The sequence below is a fragment of the Castor canadensis genome, chromosome 13, assembly GCF_047511655.1.
Source record: "Castor canadensis chromosome 13, mCasCan1.hap1v2, whole genome shotgun sequence".
Classification (NCBI taxonomy): domain Eukaryota; kingdom Metazoa; phylum Chordata; class Mammalia; order Rodentia; family Castoridae; genus Castor; species Castor canadensis.
The window spans coordinates 110,314,161-110,340,415 of NC_133398.1; the positions used below are offsets into that span (position 1 = coordinate 110,314,161).

General features: G+C 33.6%; 1 pseudogene; it reads right to left on the minus strand.

Moving 5' to 3' along the window:
* Window positions 1-26,255, minus strand: part of LOC109677926 (tubby-related protein 3-like) — a 90,524-nt pseudogene that overhangs the window by 59,525 nt on the left and 4,744 nt on the right.

A 26,255-nucleotide genomic window follows, 5' to 3' on the forward strand; every position in this document is an offset into this window, starting at 1 on the left:
TATTATCATTTTTCCTGTTGTGAAATGTATTTTGAGATGGAGTTTCCTTGTAGTTTTATAATTACCTTTGTATAAACTTTAGAAGTACTGGCCATACTGGAACAAGAAACTGAGGCCACATTGATTGTCTCTGCCTTTGTAACAACTGGAGTGTCCTCAAAATTCCATACTTTTCAGATGATGTGTATAACCACTGCATTCAGCAGCTACTTGAAAATAATCCAGTAATTTTGCTTATCCCTACGTAATACACTTAACATATAGTAGTCACTCAATGTTTGATATATACAATATGTATTTTTTCACTTTTAATGTTCCCACAGCATTTTTAATTGATCCTGGACTCCAGAAAATATAAATTACCCCTATCTTACCTTTACATAGAGTCTAGTAGTAAACTTACAAAAACAAACTTAAGGTACAACTTTCCAAAATGAATTAAGTTGCCAATTTCATAAAAGTCTTAATTTGACTTCATAAGAATTGGGAAGCTAAAAACAAGCTGTTATCCCTTACTTATTAGAGACTTCAAATTAGGAATATAGTAGTCTCTTCAAATGAATTGAAATGAACAGACATTGGCATGTAGTTTATTTATGTGGGCTTTTTAGATTTTAAAAAAGCCTCTCTTCCAAATAGAGTTCATAATAAATAACCATTAGATGATAAGATATTTCCATACCTTACCACTACCAGAAAAATATAAAAGATTGCTATTAATCTGTCAAAAGTAAATAGGTCAATTTTTATTAATAGAACTCATAGGTACTATAGTAAAATCAAAAGTTACAGTATTATATAAACTTTCAAGCAGAAAATGATGTGAACAATTAGTGGAATTTGTAGGCAAAAGGAAATTGTTATTAGTTTTACTTTGTTAACCATTAACATTTAAAAGGATATTTTACTCTTATAAGAATACCTTAAGAAATAAAACTGTATTTTGCTTTTAATGATGGACTTCACACTATTAATAAAGAATATATGTTGATATGAAATAAGTTAATAAAATAGAAATTCGTAGAAAAATATAGGTAAGTAACACTCAGTACATATCCAGAGAATTTGAGATAAAATGACAATAGTAAGAATGACTCATTTCAAAGAAGACATAACAGTAAGAAAGTAATTATCAGGAACTGGGTAAAATTGACTATATGGACAAGAGTTTTGAAAGGAAGTGACACATGTTAGAATGCATAAAGAAAAACCTCATTATCACATATCTGAGTGATTATTAAGAAATATGCCATAACTACATGTAATATACTCATTTATCCACAAAAAATGAGGTAATTAAAAGCCAATCAACATTTTATAGCAAAACATAAGTAGAGACAATAAAATTTCGGCTGTCATAACCATGCTTGCTAATCTGAAAATAACCAAGAAATAGTAATATTTCAGGAAATTGGGGAACTCATAAGGAAATCTCTAAAGTTGAGGACATTTTGCAGGCTTTGATATAATCTCAATTTTCACCTAAGCTGTGATAGAAAAGTACAGGCAAAATGAAAAAAAATGCCTTCAGATATTAAGTTATAAAATTTGTAAAATAATTAGTAATTTGCATGGAGAAATGTGCATGAGACTGGTGAAGTAATAATCATTAAAGACAGATTGCCAATACAGATAATCTTTAAGAAGAAGCATATTGAAATTACCATCCACAAATGAGCATATACATGACTGAAAAGTATATCAAAATTTATATGTGCCCAATATATTTTAATTGTCCAGAATTAAGTCTGAACACCATAGAAATATAAAATGAGTGATGAATAATATATTACATTGGAATGGTAAGCTGTTGGAGTGGTTTTTCTTGTCTGTTAAAGAATGTGTATATGACAATTCCCAAAAGATCATTGCACTATAAGAAATTTTATGATGTCACAATGAGAAAGAATTTCAAAGTGCTCACAGATTACCTACAACAGAAATGATAAATTTAGCCAAGTAAGGATTTTCATAAAAGGACATTTAAATTTGAAACTTCTCATGCTACACTCCAATATTTAGGGAAAATATGTAGATAACAAAAATGAAATTAAAAAATAAATATATTTTTATAAGTATATATATAAATATATGTTCATATATGTGACACAAAAATATGCACAAGTGTATATATGAGATAAAAGGGAAAACTTCATAATTACATTTTTAGGAAGAAAGAAAATAATCTAATCATATAAGTTAATAAAAAGTACAACAAAATCACAAAAATTTGAAAAAAACTATGAGAAAACACAAATTTAAAAATCACCCTCCACGTGACAGAATAATCATGAATAAATGTATGTAAATACAAATTTATGCTACTTAATATTTCAAAAGTGCAAGATAATCACAAAGTTCAACAGAAATTTTGAAAAGGAATCCAAAAATTATTTGGAGAAAAACTGTTGAAGCTGTTTTGTCTGGCTCTTAAGCACTGTGTACCTGATAGGTAAACAGGACAAAAGAGAACTCAGAAATTTTCTGGTATCACAATGACAACTTTTTAAAATTGATAGCAACTAGGTTAAAGTGACAAAGAGAAATATTGAACTTAACATAAAAGACAAAAATATTCATGTAGAAAGCAATCATACTATTTGGAAATAATCTATTGGAATTTCCAAGTTGTAAATAAGGTAAATTCTAAAAAAATCATGAAACATGGAAAAAAGTAAGGTAAAGGTGAAAATAAGACTAATCTGTCAATAAACCTTACACATATGAAACTGAGCAAAATCTTAAAAATTTAAGGGATATTCTTACATCACAAGGAGAAAGACATCCAAGATAGCCAATTACCACAATGAGCCTATACTAGGATACTAATCATTAATACAAATCATAAAGTTATGCATACTCATATCTGGATATAAAATATACTGTGATAAAAAAGACTAAAACTATTTTGGAAGGATCATTTTTAGAGTGACACATACTTATGACTAACTGCTTTAAGTAAATAAAGTTTGACTTAATTAAACAAGGAAAAATACCAGAAGACACTAAACAAATATTCCACCACATACCAGAATGATTATAAAAGAAAGATGCCAATCCGTTTATAATCTCTTGATCTATATCTACTAACTTAACATAAATTCCATAAATATTCAGAAGAGGGAAACTTTCTTACCTAGAATTTATAGAATTACAAAACCTGCCTATTCAACATTGACCTTATGAGGATTAACAGGAAAATGCAGAATTTTGTTGAAGTTGACCACCACAATGAAAACTGCAAAGATGGATACATATTTCCCAGATCAGATTAGCCTAGAAAAGGTAATAAAAATTTCCCCATATTAGACATGTGAAATTGGAGATATTCATATATATATGTGTGTGTGTGTATAGAGATATATACAATATAATGAAATACATATATATAGAGAAATATATTTACATAATGAAAAATATATTGGAAACACAGAAATAAACAATGAATAATTTGGAGAGAATAATAGAATGTCTTGTATACATGGAGTATTACAATTGAAATGAAAAATAAAGGAGATAATTCCAAAATATATTGATTGAGTAGCTACCTCGCTACATCACAGAAAATGTATAAAGAAAACTGTAATTTCCAGATATAGTCTATTGGAATTAGAAAAAGTCACAGAAATGTCTTCACAAAAACAATATAGAAAAAGTTAAGAAATGTATTACCTGGAAAGGCTGAATTATAAGATACACTGGCTTGATCTTCCTGTTTCTGCATGAAAGTTGCCCTGACAACAGAATTTTAATAGTTTCTGACCTCACGATGCCAAAGCCAGCCAGGATGTCATTGGTTCCCATACCAATAAGGGGCTTGTCAGAGATGTAAAGATTAAGGGACTGATATTAATTTGTAAAAAAAGCACACATGCAAAATTAGAGTTAGAAGAGGGTTTAGAAATAAATAGTGTACAAGGTGAAATAGTTTCAGGAGGGGCCTAGACCAGGATAGTATAGACTTTCAAAAGTGGATATAAACTGAAAGATAAAATGACATTTAGATATTATACTTTTATTTAAAAATGAATAATTTTGAAGAACAATAAAAGTTAACCAGGAACTGGAAACACTGGTTTTCATAGGAACCCCAGTCAAGATAATTGCTTCTCTGGATAGATGTTTCTCTTCATCTGTCATGACCAATGTGAGCACATTCAAGCAGATGTGGGTCACCTCAAGGAGTATGGTTTATCTCTGGTTCAGAAAAAATACTTCTATAAAGCCCTGAACACAGGGCATAGCACAAAATGGCAGAAGACAGTGGTACTGAAAGGAGGTAATATTGCTTCTTTGGCTTCAGGAGAATGTCAATAAAAGTGTATTCCCACTTCAGAAGTCACTTACATTTAGTTGAACATTGTAACAGCTAGTGTAAAGGTATTTACTTAGATTCTTTTTTATGTACAACTTTGAGTATTTCTTGGTCATAATGTAACTATTTTTGCAACATTTTGATGACTACTAAAATGCTTCCCTACCAGCCTCATCATTTACATTTCCATAAACTATGTACACATATATTTGATCCAAATTCCTACCACCCTTGTTAATTTGGGGTGTGATAGATATTTTAAATACCAAAATGTGTCATCTCAATGTGTTTAAGAATTACATTTCCCTGATAGTCAATGGTTTTTTGATATTAATATTTTCTTTAGGGAAAGTATTTACTCACTCCTTGTCTTATTTTTTAATTGGACCATGCTTTGAATACGAAGGTGTATTAAACTGCTATAATATATGTGAGAGCTTTGTTCCTTTTTGGTTGTTTTGCTACTTTCTTTTTTGATATTATTACGAAATGAAGTATTTAGTGTTAATAAATTTAAAATATCCAGTTTTCATGTGTATCCATGCTTTTGGTATCATATTTAAGTAATCACTGAAAATTGTTAATAATGACAATTTATCAGGGCTTTCTTACAAGAGTATATGAATTCAGATTTTAAACATGTTTTTGATCCATTTTGATTAATTTATATGTATATATGTGATATAGTTGTCCAGCTTCATTTTTTTTTGTATCTTAATATCCAGTATTTTAGACACCATTTCTTTTTTTTTTCTTTTATTATTCATATGTGCATACAAGGCTTGGTTCATTTCTCCCCGCTGCCCCCACCCCCTCCCTTACCACCCACTCCGCCCCCACCCTCTCCCCCCCCCAATACCCAGAAGAAACTATTTTGCCCTTATTTCTAATTTTGTTGTAGAGAGAGTATAAGCAATAATAGGAAGGAACAAGGGTTTTTCCTGGTTGAGATAAGGATAACTATACAGGGCATTGACTCACATTGATTTCCTGTGCGTGGTTGTTACCTTCTAGGTTAATTCTTCTTGAACTAACCTTCTCTCTAGTAACTGTTCCCCTTTTCCTATTGGCCTCAGTTGCTTTTAAGGTATCTGATTTAGTTTCTCTGCTTTGAGGGCAACAAATGCTAGCTAATTTTTTAGGTGTCTTACCTATCCTCACCCCTCCCTTGTGTGCTCTCGCTTTTATCATGTGCTCATAGTCCAATCCCCTTGTTGTGTTTACCCTTGATTTAATGTCCACATATGAGGGAGAACATACGATTTTTGGTCTTTTGGGCCAGGCTAACCTCACTCACAATGATATTCTTCAATTCCATCCATTTACTAGCGAATGATAACATTTCATTCTTCTTCATGCCTGCATAGAATTCCATTGTGTATAGATACCACATTTTCTTAATCCATTCGTCACTGGTGGGGCACCTTGGCTGTTTCCATAACTTGGCTATTGTGAATAGTGCCATAATAAACATGGGTGTGCAGGTGCCTCTGGAGTAACAGTTTTTTGGGTATATCCCCAAGAGTGGTATTGCTGGATCAAATGGTAGATCAATGTCTAGCTTTTTAAGTAGCCTCCAAATATTTGTCCAGAGTGGTTGTACTAGTCTACATTCCCATCAACAGTGTAAGAGGGTTCCTTTTCCCCCACATCCTCGCCAACACCTGTTGTTGGTGGTGTTGCTGATGATGGCTATTCTAACAGGGGTGAGGTGGAATCTTACCGTGGTTTTAATTTGCATTTCCTTTATTGCTAGAGATGGTGAGCATTTTTTCATGTGTTTTCTGGCCATTTGAATTTCTTCTTTTGAGAAAGTTCTGTTTAGTTCACTTGCCCATTTATTTATTGGTTCATTAGTTTTGGCAGAATTTAGTTTTTTAAGTTCCCTATATATTCTGGTTATCAGTCCTTTGTCTGATGTATAGTTGGCAAATATTTTCTCCCACTCTGTGGGTGTTCTCTTCAGTTTAGAGACCATTTCTTTTGATGAACAGAAGCTTTTTAGCTTTATGAGGTCCCATTTATCTATGCTATCTCTTAGTTGCTGTGCTGCTGGGATTTCATTGAGAAAGTTCTTACCTATACCTACTAACTCCAGAGTATTTCCTACTCTTTCCTGTATCAACTTAAGAGTTTGGGGTCTGATATTAAGATCCTTGACCCATTTTGAGTTAATCTTGGTATAGGGTAATATACATGGATCTAGTTTCAGTTTTTTGCAGACTGCTAACCAGTTTTCCCAACAGTTTTTGTTGAAGAGGCTGCTATTTCTCCATCTTATATTTTTAGCTCCTTTGTCAAAGATAAGTTGGTTATAGTTGTGTGGCTTCATATCTGGGTCCTCTATTCTGTTCCACTGGTCTTCATGTCTGTTCTTGTGCCAGTACCATGCTGTTTTTATTGTTATTGCTTTGTAATATAGTTTGAAGTCAGGTATTGTGATACCTCCTGCAGTGTTCTTTTGACTGAGTATTGCCTTGGCTATTTGTGGCCTCTTGTGTTTCCATATAAATTTAACAGTAGATTTTTCAATCTCTTTAATGAATGTCATTGGAATTTTGATGGGAATTGCATTAAACATGTAGATTACTTTTGGGAGTATCGACATTTTTACTATGTTGATTCTACCAATCCATGAGCATGGGAGATCTCTCCACTTTCTATAGTCTTCCTCAATCTCTTTCTTCAGAAGTGTATAGTTTTCCTTGTAGAGGTCTTTCATATCTTTTGTTAGGTTTACACCTAGGTATTTGATTTTTTTGAAGCTATTGTAAATGGAATTATTTTCATACATTCATTTTCTGTTTGCTCATTGTTCGTGTATAGAAATGATAATGATTTTTCTATGTTGATTTTATATCCTGGTACCTTGCTATAGCTATTGATGATGTCTAGAAGCTTCTGAGTAGATTTTTTGGGTCTTTAAGGTATAGGATCATGTCGTCTGGAAATAGGGATATTTTGACAGTTTCTTTACGTATTTGTATTCCTTTTGTTCCTTCTTCTTGCCTAATTGCACTGGCTAGGAATTCCAGTACTATGTTGAATAGGAGTGGAGATAGTGGGCATTCTTGTCTGTTTCCTGATTTTAGAGGGAATGGTTTCAGTTTTTCTCCATTAAGTATAATGCTGGCTGTAGGTTTGTCATATATAGCTTTTTTAATGTTGAGGAACTTTCCTTCTATTCCTAGTTTTCTTAGAGCTTTTATCATGAAATGATGTTGGATCTTATCAAAGACTTTTTCTGCATCTATTGAGATGATCAAGTGGTTTTTGTCTTTGCTTCTGTTAATGTGGTTTATTACATTTATTGATTTTCGTATGTTGAACCACCCCTGCATCCCTGGGATGAAGCCTACTTGGTCGTGGTGAATAATCTTTTTGATGTGTTGCTGAATTTGGTTTGCCATTATTTTGTTGAAGATTTTTGCATCAATGTTCATTAAGTAGACACCATTTCTTAAAACCTCTTCTTTCACTATTCCATTGTTCCACTTGTCTGATTTTATGCTAAAACCAGGCAGTATTTGTTATTCTCACTCCATAGTGTAATGTGAAGTCAAGAATTGTGACAATTTTACCATTGCTCTTTTTGCTAAGACAGATTCAGGTATTCTTGGTATTTTGTGCTTCCATATAACTTGAATGTTTTTTCCTCTATTTGTGTGAAGAAAGTCAGAAGATGTTTGATGTGCTTTGATATCAACTTGTAGGTTTCCTTTGGTAGTGCAGACATTCTCAAATTATTAAAGGTGATGATCCATGAACAATGGAATGCTCATATCATCTAGTTTCTTCTTCAATTTCTTCCTTCAATTTATTGCATTTTTATTGTAGAGGTCTTTGACCTCCATGGTTAGGTTTTTTCCTAGGTATTTTATTTTATGGTAGGTTATAGTGATTGGGAGGCTTTTCTGAGTCTCTTCTCAACATGTTCAGTGTTAATGTATAAATAACTACTCATTTTATATCAACTTTATGCTGCAGCTACTTTACTGTGTATATGAAGGTTAGTAAAATAATCTGGAATTTTAAGGAAGTTTCTGTCATCAAAATTAGAAACATAATCAATAAGGCCACAGATTCACTGTGCTAATTTAGTGAAGATTTACACAATTGATAGATACTAAGTTTAGGGATAACAGGTTCAAAACACTTAGTAAGAAAGCATAATTTTTGATAAAATATATAAGAAACTAAAATTCTGGAAATTGTGATAAGACAATATAGTAGTTCTTAAGTGACATAGCACTGGTCAAAAAGATAAGAAAGAAGGCAATGTGACAGACCAAACACACTGGCCATATTGCAATGTCTCCAATACCTCAAGTTAACCCTCAGTTTGTAGCTAAAAAGAAGATGGACAATTTTGAAAGACATAGGATGACAATGCTAAATGGAAAGGCAGTTGATATCCCTGATAAATAACTGAATAATAAAAGAAACAAAGGGAAATCTCCTTGACTGAGAAGGAGACTATGATTTTCCTAGAACCAGAACAAACTGGACACCATGGAAGTGAGAAAACTATGTTGAGCAGTTCTTAACTGGCTTCATCCCTGCACAAATCATGTAATTGTTGTGGGGAGGATGAGAGTGTCTCCAAAAATAACATTAAGTATATTTATGAGATAAAAATTTAAAATTCACCATGATATTTTTAGGAAAAATCATTCTCACATCAATAAAACAATAATACAACCACTCAAAAATACTCAAAATAATCATGTCTCAGATAAAATTAATTGTTTTGGAACTTTTATAAAATGGGAAAACTTTTAAATCCAGTGTAAATGCAGAAAATAAAAAATTATTGTCCCTTTATTGGTCAAAATATTCAAGTCTAAATCTCAACATAGTACACTTGTATTTTGACATTCTCCAGGATATTTTAAAAATTTAATTTCTGTATTGGCAATTCAGAAACTCATAAAATAAATGAAGTTTCAGAACTCATGATGAAATGTACAAAATGAGAGAACCACATTTCCAATATCAAGGATGTCTAGTTTGAGACATAGAACAAATTCATAGTTATGAAAAGAAAATAAAACAGAAGAACAAAGAAATACACCATGGATTTTATTCAAGGAAAAAGAAGAATGAAATGTTGTTATTTGCCAGTAAATGGATGGACGTGGTGAAGATAATTTTAATGAAGTTAGCCAGGCTCAGAAGACCAAAAATCACATGTTCTCCCTCACATGGGGATTGCAGACCTAAAACAATTGCACTAGTATTATTGGACAGAGGTCACAAACTGAGGAGAACACACACAGGAGGAATAGGGAAATGGAAGCAAATCTAAAACTTAAATATAGTTGAAGTGCTCATTGTAGAAGAGTGAATATAGTAATCTTCAGAGGTTACTATGGGAAGTGGACAAGGAAGTAATGAAGAGGTCTGGTAGAGATGAACCAGTGTGTGTTGCAATACACAAGTGCATTGAAGCAATGCTAGGAATCTCTCTGTACAGCTATCTTTATCTCAAACTAGCAAAAACACTGTCTTTCTCATTATCTTTTATGTTTTCTCTCCAACAAAATTGGAGAACAAGAAGGCAGAACCCTGGAAGCGAGGTTGGTGGGTGGGGGAGAGGTGGTTCAAACAATGCATACACATGTGAGTAAATGTAGACATGATAAAATTACATAAAAAATACAGAGTAGAAGATGAAGTTGATAAAAGTTTTGAGAGCTAAAATAATAATGATACAAGTGACATAACAGTGAAAAATCGAACATTGTGTTTGTTGGGAAAAATTAGACTCACAGATTTTTTTATTTCCTTCATTCATATGTGCAACTAGTCATAGGGTCATTACTCCCCCCTTCCCCCCTGTACCCTCCCTGCACCCCAGCCCTCACTCATCCTCCACCCACTCACTTCTAAGCAGAAAATGTTTTGCCTTTATCTCTGATTTTGTTAAAGAGAGAGAGAGTATAAACATTAATAAGGAGGACCAGGGGTTTTTGCTAGGTGAGGTAAGGATAGCTATATAAGGAGATTCCTGGTATTGTTTCAATGTTCATATGTGTTGTTTTCTAAATGGATTCTTCTGGAACCAAACTTTTCTCTAGTTCCTAGTCCTCTTCTCTCCTATTGGCCTCTGTTGCTTTAAAGTTTATGCATTAGTCCAATACCTTTGTTGTGTTTGCCCTTGATCTAACGTCTGTATGTGAGGGAGAACATATGATTTTTGGTCTTCAGGGCCTTGATAACCTTGCTCAGAATGATGTTCTCCTGTTCCATCCATTTGTTTGCTAATGATAAGATTTCATTCTTCTTCATGGCTGTGAAAGTTCCATTGTATATAAATACCACATTTTCTTAATCCATTCGTCAGTAGTGGGGCATCTTGGTTGTTTCCATAACTTGGCTATTGTGAATAGTGCTGCAATAAACATGGGTGTACATGTACCTCTGGATAATCTGTGTCCCATTCCTTTGGGTATATCCCCAAGAGTGGTATTGCTGGATCAAATGGCAGGTCTAGGTTTACATTTTTAAGAAGCCTACAAATTTTTTCCAGAATGGTTGTACTAGTTTACATTCCCACCAGCAGTATATAAGGGATCCTTTTTCTCCACATCCTCACCAACACCTGTTGTTGGTGGTGTTACTAATGATGGCTATTCTAGCAGGGGTGAGGTGGAATCTTAGTGTAGTTTTGATTTGCATTTCCTTCATGACTAGAGATGTTGAGCATTTTTTCATGTGTTTTTTGGCCATTTGAAATTCTTCTTTTGAGAAAGTTCTGTTTAGTTCAGTTGCCCATTTCTTTATAGGTTCATTAATTTTATGAGAGTTTAGTTTTTTTTTGTTCCTGGTATATTCTGTTTATCAGTCCTTTGTCGGATGTGTAGCTGGCAAATATTTTCTCCCACCCTGTAGGTGGGCTCTTCAGTTTGGAGACCATTTCTTTTGTTGTGCAGAAGCTTTTTAGTTTTATAAGGTCCCATTTCTATGCTTTCTTTTAGTTGATGAGCTGCTGGGGTGCCATTGAGGAAATCCTTGCCTATACCTATTACTTCCAAAGTATTTCCTACTATTGCCTGTATCAAGTTTAGAGTTTGGGGTCTGATATTAAGGTCTCTGATCCATTTTGAATTAATACTAGTACAGGGTGGTAAACTTAGATCTAATTTCAGCTTTTTGCAGACTGCTAACCAGTTTTCCTAAAAATTTTGTTGAAAAGGCTGTCTTTTCTTCATTGTATATTTTTAGCACCTTTGTCAAAAATAAGTTGAGTGTAGTTGTGTGAATTCATATTTGGTCCTCTATTCTGTTCCACTGGTCTTCATGTCTGTTTTTGTGCCAGTACCATGCTGTTTTCATTGCTATTGCTTTCTAGTTTGAAGTTGGATATTGTGATAACTCCCACATTGTTCTTTTTGATGAGTATTGCCTTGGCTATTCGTGGTCTCTTGTGTTTCCAAATGAATTTTAGGGTAGATTTTTCAATCTCTTTGATGAATGTCATTGGGATTTTGATGAAATTACATTAAACATGTAGATTGCTTTGGTAGTATAGCTATTTTTAGTGTGTTGATTCTACCTATCCATGAACATAGGAGATCTCGCCACCTTCTATACTCTTCCTCAATCTCATATTTCAGGGGTTTATAGTTTTCCTTGTAGAGGTCATTTACATCTTTTGTTAAGTTTATTCCTTGGTACTTGATTATTTTGAAGCTATTGTAAATGGAATTGTTTCCATATATTCTTTCCCATTTTTTCATTATTAGTGTATAGAAAAGCTAAAGATTTTTGTAAGTTGATTTTGTATCCTGCCACCTTGCTATAGCTGTTGATGGTGTCTAGGAGTTTTTGGGTAGATTTTTTGGGTCTTTAAGGTACAGAAACATATTGTCTGCAAATAGCGATATTTTGACAGTTTTTTACCTGTTTCTATTCCTTTTATTTCTTCTTCTTGCTTTATTGCTCGGGTTAGGAATTCCAGTACATGTTGAATAGGACTTGGGATAGTGGAAATCCTTGTCTCTTTCCTGATTTTAGAGGGAATGATTTCAGTTTTTCCCATTAAGTATAATATTGGCTATAGTTTTGTCATATATCGCTTTTATAATGTTGAGGTACATTCCTTCTATTCCTACTTTTCTTAGAGCTGTTATCATGAAATGGTGTTGGATCTTACCAAAATCTTTTTCTGCATCTATTAAGATGATCAAGATTTTTTTGTCTTTGCTTCTGTTAATGTGCTATATTACATTTATTGATTTTCATATGTTGAACCAACCCTGCATTCCTGGGATGAAACCAACTTGGTCACGGTGAATGACCTTTTTGATATGTTGTTGAATTCTGCTTGCCATTATTTTATTGAATATTTTTGCATAAATGTTCATTAAGGAGATTGGCCTCGAGTTCTCCTTTTTGGTGGTTTCTTTGCCTGGTTTTGTGATGCACGTAATGCTGGCTTCATAAAAAGTATTAGACAGTTTTCCTTCCCTTTCTATTTCATGGAACACCTTAAGGAGGGTTGGTATTAGTTCTTTAAATGTCTGACAGAATTCAGCGGAACATCTGTCAGGTCCTGAACTTTTCTCTTTTGCGAGACTGTTTATTGCTGCTTCAATTTCATTTTGAGTTAATGATCTATTCAGGTGATTAATGTCCTCTTAATTCAGTTTTGGATGATTGTAAATATCTAGAAATATATCCATTTCTTCAAGATTTTCATATTTATTAGGATATAGGTTCTTGAAGTAGTCTCTGATGATTTCCTGGACTTCCATGGAGACTCACACTTCTTAATACAACATGTACAAAAAAACCCACAACACAAAAATAGCACACCTACTTGAGCTATTGTGTTATTTCTGTAAGGAACACAAATAATTTAAACCTATAAAAATTCTTAAATGTGAAACAGTATTTTCCCAGCATGGTGTGAAATCATCTCTGTATGCAGAAAGTCTGTCTAGAATCTTAGAATATACATTAAGGACCATATTTCAGAATAAAAAGTTTGGAAAAATGTCACTGTTACAAATGAGAGAATAGTCCAAGACTGGGTTATAAAATGTTCAAAATTAAAAATTCATTAAAAGCAGAGAAAGAAAATATATTGGTATAAGAATGGTAAGGAATGAATAATTCAAAAAACACGAGGTAGAAAAGTACTTATCATAGAATGTCAGAAAACAGACCATTGCCATGGCATTCTAGAAAAGAAAGAAAAAATTCAGAAGGCCGAAGCCAGCAAAAAGGGAAAGCCCACAGTCTGGATATTTATTAAATAAGATAGCAACATTTACACATAATAATCAAATTTTTGTAGCAGGTAGATTTGGGTAAAATGCAATAAGCATCTTTAAAACAGAAACAGAATGGAAAAGGTGAAGTATCATATCAACCTAAGCTGGCTTCTAAGCCCATTTCACCTGAAGATGACCAGAGAATATTAGAATTTTATTAACTTGGAGCCTTCAAATTGAAATCTCACAAGAAATTGAGTACCTGTTCCAAACATGATATTAAGCCTAGAATAAAACATGAGAATTTCTGCCAAGTGCTATTAGAAATGTCTAGACAAAACTGAAATAAAATATTTTCAGATACTGTTATATATTACCTTACATTTAAAGAGAATATACAATGCTATAAGGATGGAGGGAAAGTATATTGAGAAGTGTGCATGAGAATAGAACATATTAGAATTTGAGCAACTTGAAAAAGTCATAGATACTTCCCTGAAAATTGAGTTCATGTTCTAATCAGAATCATGTTTTGTTTATCATTCTCCCATGCTCACTTTGATTTCTATTATTGCTTTTTCCACATAATTCATTTCTTGTTTCTTAATGAAACTTTAAATCTGAATCTCATTTTGTCTATTTTGGGGTCATATCCAAAATTTCATTGCCCTTACTGGTATCTTGAAATTTCTCCCATGTTTTCCAGTAGTTTCATAGTATCAACTTGTACATCAGCTCTTTAATCTATTTTGAGTTGATTTATGAACATGGTGAGAAACAGATGTCATATTTCAGTCTTCTGAATGTGGACATCTAGTTTTCCCAGCAGTGTTTATTGAAGAGGCTGTCTTTGCACCAATGTGTACTTGTAGTGGATTTGTTGAAACTCAGTTGGATGTAGATGGGTGTTTATTTCTCAGGACTCTGTTTTGTTCCACAGGTCTGTGTATCTGTTTTTCTGCCAGCACTGTGCTTTATTTTTGTTGTGATGGCTCTGATGTATGTCTTGAAATCAGTCAGTATGATGCCACTAAGTTTGTTATTTTATGTTTGCTTTGATTATTTGGGGTCTTTTGTGCTTCTATATCAATTGCAGAATTATTTTTTCAAGGTTTGTAAACTATATCATGGTATTTACATGGAGACTGCATTAAATGTATAATTTGCTTCAGGTATTATGGACACTATCACAATATTAATTCTTCCAATCTATGAACCTAAGAGGTCTTACCAATATTTTTATGTCTTCCTCAATTTCTTTCATCAGTGTTTTGCCATTTTCACTGTATAAATTTGTGAATTTCTTGGATAAATTTATCACTATGGATTTTAGTAACTTTTGTGAATTAAATAGCTTGCATGATTTCTTTTGTAGTCACGCATAATTGCTGTATAAAAATGGTACTGGTTTTTTTGTGTTGGTTTTGTAGCCTGAAACTTTCTGAGTTCATTTGTAAGTTAATATAGATGTTGGATGGAGTCTGTAGGCTTTTGCATATGAAGTGTTATATCATTTGTAAACAGGGAAATTTTTATTTACTCTCTACTTATTTGAATATGCTTTAATGCTTTCCCTTGCCAAATAGCTTTTGCTTAATCTTTCAGTACTATATTGAATAAGAGTGATGAGAGTGGAAAATCCGGCCTTGTTCCAGGTCTTAGAGGAAATGCCTTCAGTTTGTCTTCATTTGGAATGGTATGTGCTGTGGGTATTTTACATTCAGCCTTCATTATCTTCATGTATTATCCTTCTTAGGTAATTTCTCTTTCAGGGTTTTATGATATAGGGACGTTGAATTTTACCAAATGCTTCTCCTGAATCCACTGAGATTATCATACAAAAAAAATAGTCTTCATTTTGTTGTTATATTATATTTTCTGATTTGTACATGTTGAATCATGCTTTCACACTGAGATAAATACTACTTGACCATGGTGGATGATCTTCGTGATGTGTGATTTGATTTGATTTGCTAATCTTTCATTGAGAATTTTTAAATCCATGTTTATCAAGAATATTGAATCATAGTTTTCTTATTTTTGTTGTTCTTATGTCCTTATCTGCTTTTGGTATGAGGATAATAATGGCCTCCAGTAATTAATTTGGAAATGTTCCTTCATTTCAATTTTTTGAACAACTTGAGAAGAATTGTCATAAATACTTCTATACACATTTGATAGAAATCAGCAGTGAAGGCATTTAGTCCTGGAGAGAAGTGTTTTGTTTGCAATTTTTTATGTACTCAGAGTCTCAGTTTCCTTCCTGAATTTATCATCTCTATTGCTCACTTCTCTTCCAGGACTAGGATTGACCTTGTTACTTTATTCATCTGTTTGTTTGAATCCTCTTCAAGATCATTGATCATTTTTAACCTAGATTGTGAGTTAATTGGCATTTCAACCATTTCAGTATATTTTGGATTTGGTTATTATGGACATACAGGCTTTCTTAAGGAATCAAATTGCCTTGCTTTTCCATGATTATTGTATTTCTACATTGTCATTTGCACATCTGGGTTGATGGATATTTCTTTAAATTTATTTATTTATATTTTATGGGGTTTTCTCAGTGTGCAGCCTTCTGTTGAGGTTATAATCTTAGAGTTATGATTCCTATTATTATTCAGAGAAGAGAAATCAATCAGCAGTTAAAAAAACAATCTGAAAATAAACCAATATTTAAATGTAGTAAAAAAAACAGTTGGAAATATCAACAACACCTGCCTCAAGAGGGAGAAAGAAAGAAATTTTGATCTTCTCAGATTATGTAGGAGATAAAAAATTATTAAAGCTAAAGGTATTAATAATTAATGAAATAGTGGTAGGGAAAGGAAAAAGAGAAGAAGCAGGATAGCAATAGAAGACAAGTATATGGGAATAAGTTATAGGAAGTAATAGTGAGAAAAAAACATAAGAAAATAAGTACAGAGATGGATAAAACAGACAAAATTGAAAGAAAGAAACAAACATGTCAACATTTCTTCCTTGCTAAGGAGGGCAATGGACTTTTCTCCTCAGGCTTGTCACTTGGAATGGGGTGGTGCTGTTTTCACCTCTGAATTTCAAAAACCTAAGATCAGAAGGGCTGTTGGGAGACTGTGCTCTGTTCTATCTTTCTCAGAGGTGAAATCCCATCTGTGTTTTGCCACATGCGTGCTCACTGATGTGAAGAGTGCAGGACACAACTCCAAACTGCTCCTAAGATCTCCAGGCTGGATTTCTCCTCCCTGGAGGGGCAGTATGGGTTCAGCATGGGAAATTCCTGAAATGTCTCAATGATCCTCTGAGAGGGCACAAAGCAGTCAAGCCAAGCAGAATGCACTGATATGCAAGGCACAGGACTCTGGCTGATTCTATATCCCTTGGCCTCACATTTGTCTGTCCTAGAACTAACTCCTCTCATTTCACACAGGTCTGCTCTCTCCCCTCTTACTGTCTCCCCTGATGATTAACACTTGATGTACACTCTGTAGTGCAGGTCACAATAGCCACCTAAGTAGAACTTAATCTGTGAATCTTAGTGTGTACTGCAGCTAGTTTTCTGGGTCCACACTGATTCTATGGGCCATTGTTCACTTAGCTGGTGAAGAGTGGAGCCATTTGGAGTTTGGAGATCAAAACATGAAGGGTGTTCTGGTCTCCTTGGGTAGGAGTAAAACTGGAATTTTTGACTCAGTCCCAAACTCCTGGCATTCCACATGCCATGTCTGGCCACTCACCCCTATGTGTTAATGGAAATGCCAGGGGCAGAGACAAAATCAACACTTCAGACTGTCTTTGGTCATGTCTGGTATAAAGACATGAGCTTTAGCTTTAAATAGACAAAGAATCAGGACAGGGATCAAAAGTATACATAATTAAACAGTACCAGTCAAAGGTGTGTTACAGGAATTAAGTGGGACCTGGTTGATCAGTATTTCAGTCCCTGTTCTTCGAGGGTTCTGGAGAAGTTATCAGCTTCTTCCCTTGAAGTGGAGGGAGGGGGGATTAAGGAAATGGTAGAGGGGATTATTTCAATTGTGATATATTTGATACATTGTAAGAACCTTCATAAATGCCACAATGTACCTCCCAACCCAGCACAACAATGAAATAAAATTTTAAAAAGTTACCTGAATCTCATTGAAAAGAACTTTCATAATTTCCTTGATTATAAAACATATTCACTATCAAGTATTCCACATTACTAGAAAAGGGCTTTGCACACATTAGATCAACAGCTGAATCTTAGCTAAACAACAATTAATTTTGATGAGTACATAAAATAGCATGCTTCAAAATGGTAACTGATAATCCCAACTGCTTTAGAAATCTACCATATCCAAGTACCTTACAGTTAAGAAATACAAGGCAATGATAGAGAGCCAGGGCCCTAAAACACATAAATGAATGTAATTCTGATTGTAACAGGTGTACAATCTAATCACCTAGTGAAAAAGTATGAAATTTCACCATTTGTTTTTGGGAAAAGGTCCTGAATATTTATGAATATTAAGTATTTTTGTATTTCTTAATAATGCATTCAATATACTTTTAAACATTTAATCTGATGTTTTGTTTTTGTCTTTCTTTAACTTACACCCGATAATTTAGTTTTAACTTTGAGCTTGGAAATCCTATGCATCAGAAAAATGTCGGTAATCAGATATTGCAATTTAGTGTCAATTGTTAGATAAAATAAACATAAACTGAAAACTGAGCATAATAATGGAAATTTTCTCAGCTAAATTTCTGAGATGGGCTATGGTATTGGCAAATAAAAATGCTGGAGTCCTTATCTAAGTGTTGAATGAACTTTTTCAAATTATATTTAATTATACAATTACATGACATAAGTTCAGCGTATATTTGAACTTCCTAATTTATTGAAAGTTACTGAAGAATGTTAATATTGTTTTCAAAGTCAACTATGTGGAAGTTTACTGTTCCCTGATATCCTTAGGTTTAAATGTTTCTGTCTAGTAGTCCATAATCAAGAAATTATTGTAGCACCCCAAGCCTCAGAGCCCATTTTCAGGACTGAAAGTTCTTTTGAGGATGAAATGTGAAAATGTTGATCACATCTACAATATACGAGAACTTTTGCTATTTGTGTCATAAAGACATTGACATTTTTAAAAGTCTAATTTATGATTTCATAATTGTTAAAGGGAATACTCAAATCAAATATAGTGGTTTATATTTATTTTTTAAAGTGTACTTACTTTAGGAGTCTTAACAACAACCATATTCTAATTATGAACAAAAATATTTAATTATCTTTAATTAAATAAAATGAAATTTTCAAATTTTCATGGTCAATTTATTCAATATGCTTTATTTTTTTTCCTGTTTTACAATATAACTTGGTGAATATTTTAAGCAGGAAATACATATATATATACATATATATATATGTATATATATATATATACACACACATACATATATGTATTTACTGTTTCTAACTTGTCTCTTCTGACCCTTTGCAATGCCTCCTACAGTCCTGCTGTTCAGTGGCTCCTGGGTTCTTACTTCCCTGATGACACAGATGTTCTGGGAAGACACTTTCCACGAACCCTGGGTCCTCACCCATTCCCAGCACCCTGTTGATATGATAACTCTGCACCTTATTTCTGTTATTTTGTTTAAGAAACATTTATTGTGCAATTACTAAGCATCTGACACCATTTGCATTTGAGATAATGGTTTTATGCTCAATGAACTAATCAAATCAAACTGAGAACTGATCCACAAAAGGAATGTGGAATGTTATCATTATAGCCTTTCTGGGCTCGGCAAGGCCCCTTGTGCCCTGGCTTGTGTCACCAGCCCAGGGAGATCTCCCAGACTGCCTTTCTTCCAAAAAGATTGATTTTCTCTCAACCTCCCAGTGCTGTTATCCATCTTCTTTCTTATGTGTCATTTTCCTCTACAGAAATACCTTTGAAAAGGGCTGTGTACATAGGCAGCCTGGATTCCTCCAATTCCATTCTCTGTTAATCCCAGTCCATTAGATCTGTCACCCACATCCTGTACCTCAGCTGGTGTTTTGCAGTCGTCAAGTATCCTCACATACGTACACACAGCAGCCAAGATTTTGGTCCTATATTTATTGATATGTCAGTAGAATTTGCTAAGTTGCTCATTCCTTGTATTTTGTAAAATAAAATAAAACCTTACATTTTTGTTCTGTATTTTACTCTTCTATTTTCTTATATCATTGCAAGAGTTTTAACCATATCTCTTGTTTGTTTCAGCTTATGTCTTCTACCTATTAAATTTGAAGTCCTGTAGTATAAATCATTTTGCTCTGTTCTCTATCTATCATCACTCCTTAAGTAAGCCCATCAAATCTGTTTGAAAGACTATCTAAACTCTAGTGACTTCAGGGTCAAATTCATTCACACACTTCACATGGCAACATGAGCTTGTGATATTCATCCCAATTATAATATACTCACAATTGTATTTCTGTTCTCCAGCCCATCTTAAATAATAACTACTCTCTGTATTGTTTTGTTGTTTAGTTTTAAAACTTCAGCCATTCCCTTGGTTCCACTTTAAGAATATATGCATAATTAAAATCATCACCACATCACACATTACCATAATAACTGGTTACACTACATTTAATGTGCTCCTATACAAGTAGAGTAATGGCTGAGCCTCTTGACAGTTGCTTCATACTAGTGAGCTGCAGTGATTTTTCTATTTTCTTTGTAAATTCAATATGATTAAAGAACATAAGAATCGCACAAATAGACTAATCTATGAAATGATATAATACTGGGTATTTTTGGCCAAACTGAGAAGAATATGGGAGACAGAATCCCTTTCTAAATATGTCTTAATTTGTAAATGACAAAAAAGAGAAATTGGCATATGATCAGGAAGGCAGTGTGAAGCAGCAGTTACAGTTCTCTAAAGGATAACTCTGCTCAGACATCATGAGTGACACATGAAAATGTGTTGAGAACCATGCCTTCTACTTGTTTTCCACATGGTCAGAGAGGAAATGGGGACCCTAGTTGATTCCATGAAGTTCTCTCTATTCTCTATCCAGCTCTTTTTCTGGACTGCTGGCTCTGAAACAGTGACCCTATTTCTATGAAAAATATGGAGGCAACAGGATTATAGCCCTTTCCATTGATTCTCCATGGTAATACCATAGAGCTGGCCATGCAAAGCTTGTCACAGAACCACCGAACTGAGGTATGTGCAGATGTTCATAGTGTTAATTCACACGGATGTGTCAAAGAACAGTTCAAACTCATGTATATTAAATTTCTAGTTTCCAGAAACATTTATTGTTTATTTTAAATGCATATCCTGAAGAGTCATCTTAAGTGTATTATTTAACAATTTATCACATTTAATATCTTTTCAGTGCAAATTACTTTTATGTTATTTTCCACTAGTTGTTTTATGTGCACCCCCCCCACCCACACACACACTCCAAAGCCAAATGTTTATATTCATTTTTAGTCAGCTTCTTGCTTTCTAGTAAACTTTCCCCTATTTTTCTTATGGCTGAAACATTGTTATTTCTCATAAAAGTATCTTTATTTCTTCTTTGAGAGTGTTTTTTTTTTTTTATATTCCAGGCTGACCTCAAACTTCTGAAGTTCCTGACTCACCTAAAGTCTATCTGGATTTAATTTTCAAAACATACTAAAATAATTCCACCAGATCATTTTCACAGCTCAGCAAAACAGAATTTGTTAGAACATGAACAATGCATAAATATCTGGACTAACAAGTGAGAATAGAAAAAATATTGCTTAAAACACCAATATCCTCACAATAACAAGTTCAAATTTGTCATTAAAACATATACCACAAATGTGACACTGAAATAAAATACGATTAAATATTGAAAGCTCAAAGAAGGAAAATCAAGCCATTTATATTCCTTCAGGAGAGATAGTATTTCAGGGGAAATTTATTTTATTGACCATAAAGGAAAATATTTTGTAAACACACCTTTGAACATTATGCCTCAAGCAAGAACAAAATGAGCTTCCCTTACACTGTTTCCTATAATAACCTAATGAAATAAACATTAAATGATCACCATTTCTCACACAGATCTAATACATTCATAAAGACAGAACACTCAATGTCCAATCATTTTTATCAGGTCATAGTTCTCATTATTATTACATTGTGAGTAACTCATAAACTTTGGGGAATACATTCAACCACACAACATGTTCAAATAATTTACTAGTATACTTCTGCATCCAACATCCTTCATTCCAACACAATTGTTTCCTCCTTTCTATCTTATGTTATAGTTACTTTGGTCATAATTCATATGATTGCCATGTAAAACATACTGCCTCTACAAATTAGAAGCTAAGATGAAGAAATAAAAAGAAGTTTTTTTTATGTTCATATAAATTACTTAAAGATATAAAAATTTTATGCAATCATTTGATGAAAAACTACTTAGTTCCCTTATATAAAAAGTATAATTCAAATTCAATCTAAAGATTGTTGAAATATGACAGTTTACCTATAATGAAACATATATTAACATGTTAGATCTACCTGCATGAATATTCCCCACATACACTGGAATGTTTCCATGATCTTCAGTATCTAGTCTAGCTTATAAAAGTGGGAATATACAATAGTGGGATGCACTTTTGATATTTCAGAGATGTAATATTCTGACTAGGTTAAAATTATAGATTGGAGTATACAGAGAAATTGCTATAAATATTTATCACCTAATAGTTAATAAATACTCATTGAATGAAATGCATAGTAAATAGTCTAGAAGACTAATTTAAACACTTTGCAGATACAATCTTTAGGTCCTTTGTTCCCTTGACTTGTGTACCCTGTCACTTTTAAACACTTCTAATGAAATAAAAATCCCATTTTGCTTCACAAATCATCATTCAGTGTTAATACTGAAGAGTATGTAATATTGTCATCATTTTGCTGTTTTTCTGATTCTTACTTTTTCCTTGTTCCTTTTTGGCTAATTTTCCTTAGTAGTGGGGTTTATTTTTTCTCACAATTTCTTGGCAGCATATACGTTCATGGGATGTAGATGTGAGGAATTCAGTGGGTTTTCTACAGTGCTGGTTTGGTGGTCATGAATTCCTTGTTTTTCTTTATTGTAAAAGACTTTTTTATTTCTCCTTTAATCAAGTTTTGCCAGATACACTAGCTTACATTGACAGTTGTTTTCTTTCAAGATTGGAAAGACATCATTCCTTGCCCTCCTTGCATTTGGAATTTCTGCCAAGAAATCTGTTAGTGTCATGAGTTTGCTGTTATATGTGACTTGTTGCTTCTCCTTTGCAGCTATGGATATTCTTTGTTCTGCATATTTTGTATTTTAACTGTAACATGTTTGCGGGAATGTTTCTTTTTGCTCCTGCCTGTTTTCTTTCTTAAAGACTTTAAGTGTATGCATCCATCCCTTTCTCAAGATTGGGAAGTTTTCTGCTATTATGTCACTAAATGAATTATCTATAACTATAGTTTGTATCTTCTCTTCTATTTGATGGTATCCTGGAGGGCTTCCATGATCCATTTATGTTTTCTGAGCACTTTTTGTTTGTTTTTAATCTGATTCCTCAAATTTATTTTGAATTTTGCTTACTCAGTATTTTCATCCTGCTCCACTTTATTAGTAAAACTTTACATTGAGATTTTTAGTTTGGATTCTGACTTAATCATTGATTATTCTTGTCTTTTTAAATTCATGGTTTGAGATTTAATCCTCTTTACTGTCACTTAAGACCTTTATTGTGCAACTGTTGGTTTTTGGAAGAGACATGTTGGTTTGTTTTTTCCATCGAATGGGTTTTTCATCTGAGGACAAGTTTTTTGTTTCAATCAGTGTCCATTTAGTTAATGGTTTCTCATATATTATTAAAGATTCTGTTGTGTTTGACTCATGGTATATTTTCTTAACTCTAGATTTGGGGTGGTGGTGTGGCTCAGTAGTCAAACATTCAACTTTATTTTTTAATATGTGGGGTGCCACACCCTACTCTACCTAGGGAGAGGAAGCTTAGCTGTTGGTAAATACAACTTTGAGATTATACTAATTCTTAAGGAAGAACAATTACTGCTTCTGTTCTTCAGTTGTGTAGGAGTAAAGATGAATGTATGTGATCTAGGAAGAGTCAAGGTCATAAGAGTACTAATGGGAAAGCAAAAAAGGTGTCACCTTAATGAATATTGTAGGTGTAAAATTTTTGTGGCAAAAAGGGGTGTTGTCTATGTTTAATACAAGGGTTAATGAGAAAGTACAGTGAGATAGGTTGAAGAGGTCTAGTTAATATTGTGTGAGGAAGAAAGGAGGAAGAGGAATGGGGAAAATTCAGCAGAGAGAAAAACAAACAGAAAACAAAACAACAAAAAAAGAACCTGGCAATCTGTGTACTAGCTAAAAGTATCGGTAATGAAGAAGGATTGGGTTAGGTAAACAGAAGAAAACGTGAGAGTAGTTCTACTTATAGAGAGGAAGAGTATATAAATAGGGACAGTTAATAGGAAATGAAAGTAGATGTGTCTAAAGATTGATGCTGAAAGGAAAAGGATGTCTGCTGCCTGTTCTTTCTTACTGGTATCTCTGACATTGTACAGTCTGGGTGCCCCTGGTCCTATGTAAGGTCTGTATACAAGATGTGGGTGGTTCTGGGATTCTGCAGTGTCTGTTTGTAGAGAGCAGCACTGGTGGAGCACATCACAGGAGATTCTTGGTGCAGCAGGGGGCCAGGCACAGTGGTCTGTCGCTTCTTGGCCAGCATCAGGCTGTGGGCATGGCTGGGGATTGTGCATCAGGTTGTGTTTTTCGGCATTGGGCTGGTGATTCTGGGTCTGTGGTCAGTGGATCCTCACTGCCCTGATTACCTTCTGCCTCTGGGGTGTTCATTCCTTGCACTGTTTAGTTGGAGTCTAGCTGTGCTTTCTTTATATCCTGTGTTATAGTTACTTTGGTCATAATTCCTATCACTGCCATGTAAAATGTACTGCCTATACAAATTAGAAGCTAAAAAGAAGAAATAAAAAGGTTTTTTTATGTCCATAGAAATTAGTTAAAGATATAAAAAATTGTATGCAATCATTTGATGAAAAACCACTTAGTCCCCTTATATAAAAAGTGTAATTCAAATTCAATGTAAATATTATTGAAATATGACAGTTTACCTAAAATGAAACATATATTCACATGCTAGCTGTACATGCATGAATATTCACCACATACACTGGAATGTTTACATGATCTTCAGTATCTAGTCTAGCTTATAAAAGTGGGAATATACAATAGTGGGGTGCACTCTTGATATTTCAGAGATGTAATATTCTGACTAGGTTGAAATTATATATTGAAGTATAGAAAAAAATTGCTATAAATATTTATCACCTAATAATAAATACTCATTGAGTGAAAAGCATAATAAATAGTCTAGAAGACTAATTTAAACAATCAGTGGTAATTTTTATAGATTTCAATAGCATTAATATTTCTATTACAATGAAAAATGCACCAATCTCTTGACAAACAGTTGTACAGTTCAATAATTATGAAATATCTCTGTGCTAATTAAGTGCAAATATTTTGTACTTCTCATGAATTTCAATACACTAACTTGAACTTGTTTTGGAAGTTGATACAACAAAACACACTGAAAGCTTTTGGTTAATATGGGGATTGAGAAAAGTTTAAGGGAGAGTAATAGAGGAGTTTAATCAAATTAAAATATAATGTATTCACAGTTGTAATGCCATGGTAAAACCCTACTAAAAATGAGCATACACTTAAAATATTAAGGTCAGTAATGTAAAATAGGTCCTGTTTGGCGTGGATACTAGTGATAATTGTGAGAGTTACTTGAGGAGGAAAGGCAGGTGAGTATGGTGCATGACTTTAATATGCTTGTATGAAAATAGAAGAATGAAATTATTTCAAATAGGAGGGGAGGGTAATGAGAGAGAATGATGGAGGGATGAATCTAAGCAACATACAATCTACTATATATGCAACTGTGACAATGTAAACCCCTTAAAAGCTAACATATACTAAAACATGTCAAAAAGTCAAATAAATCAACATAATAAAAAACACAGTTTTCAGTTTTATTCTGATGCTATTTAGAATTTAATGTTATAATGATATCTTTCCACTGATAACATATAACGTAGCAAATCTTTTGTGAGTAAGTTCTAAGGTTAAACAAAATTTATTGGTGTTAGAATTATGCTTCCCTGGGGTGGGGGTGAGGGACAATATTGCATTGGTGAAATCTTTATAGCCAAGTGGTAACTGCCCTGCAAAAGGAAGATCAGAGGATCCCAAAAGACACTGACTGCATCCCATAACTAGCAAGCAGCAAGGCCTATTTCAAATCCACAAATAGAGAAGCAATTAACCACAAGAAGAAAGGGAAGAATGACTTGAAGTTCAAACACATGATCCCCCACCCCTGAAGTTCCCATATGGCTCCTGGCTTCATTATTCATTGCTCTGCAGAAAGTCTTGCTTCCTAGCACACACAGGAACACAGAGTTTTATACTCCCCCTACTACAGGACCCACTATCTTCACCTTAAAATGTCAGGGAAACCAGTGCCCCTGATAAGCAGGACCTGTGAATCCCACTAGTCCAGAGGTAACAGAAGGCACAAGCCAGCAGGTTTGGTTCCCCCAGAAGCAGAGCCACTAAACTGTGTTTCCTGAAGCTTGTGTGGGAAATCAGTTCCTAGATC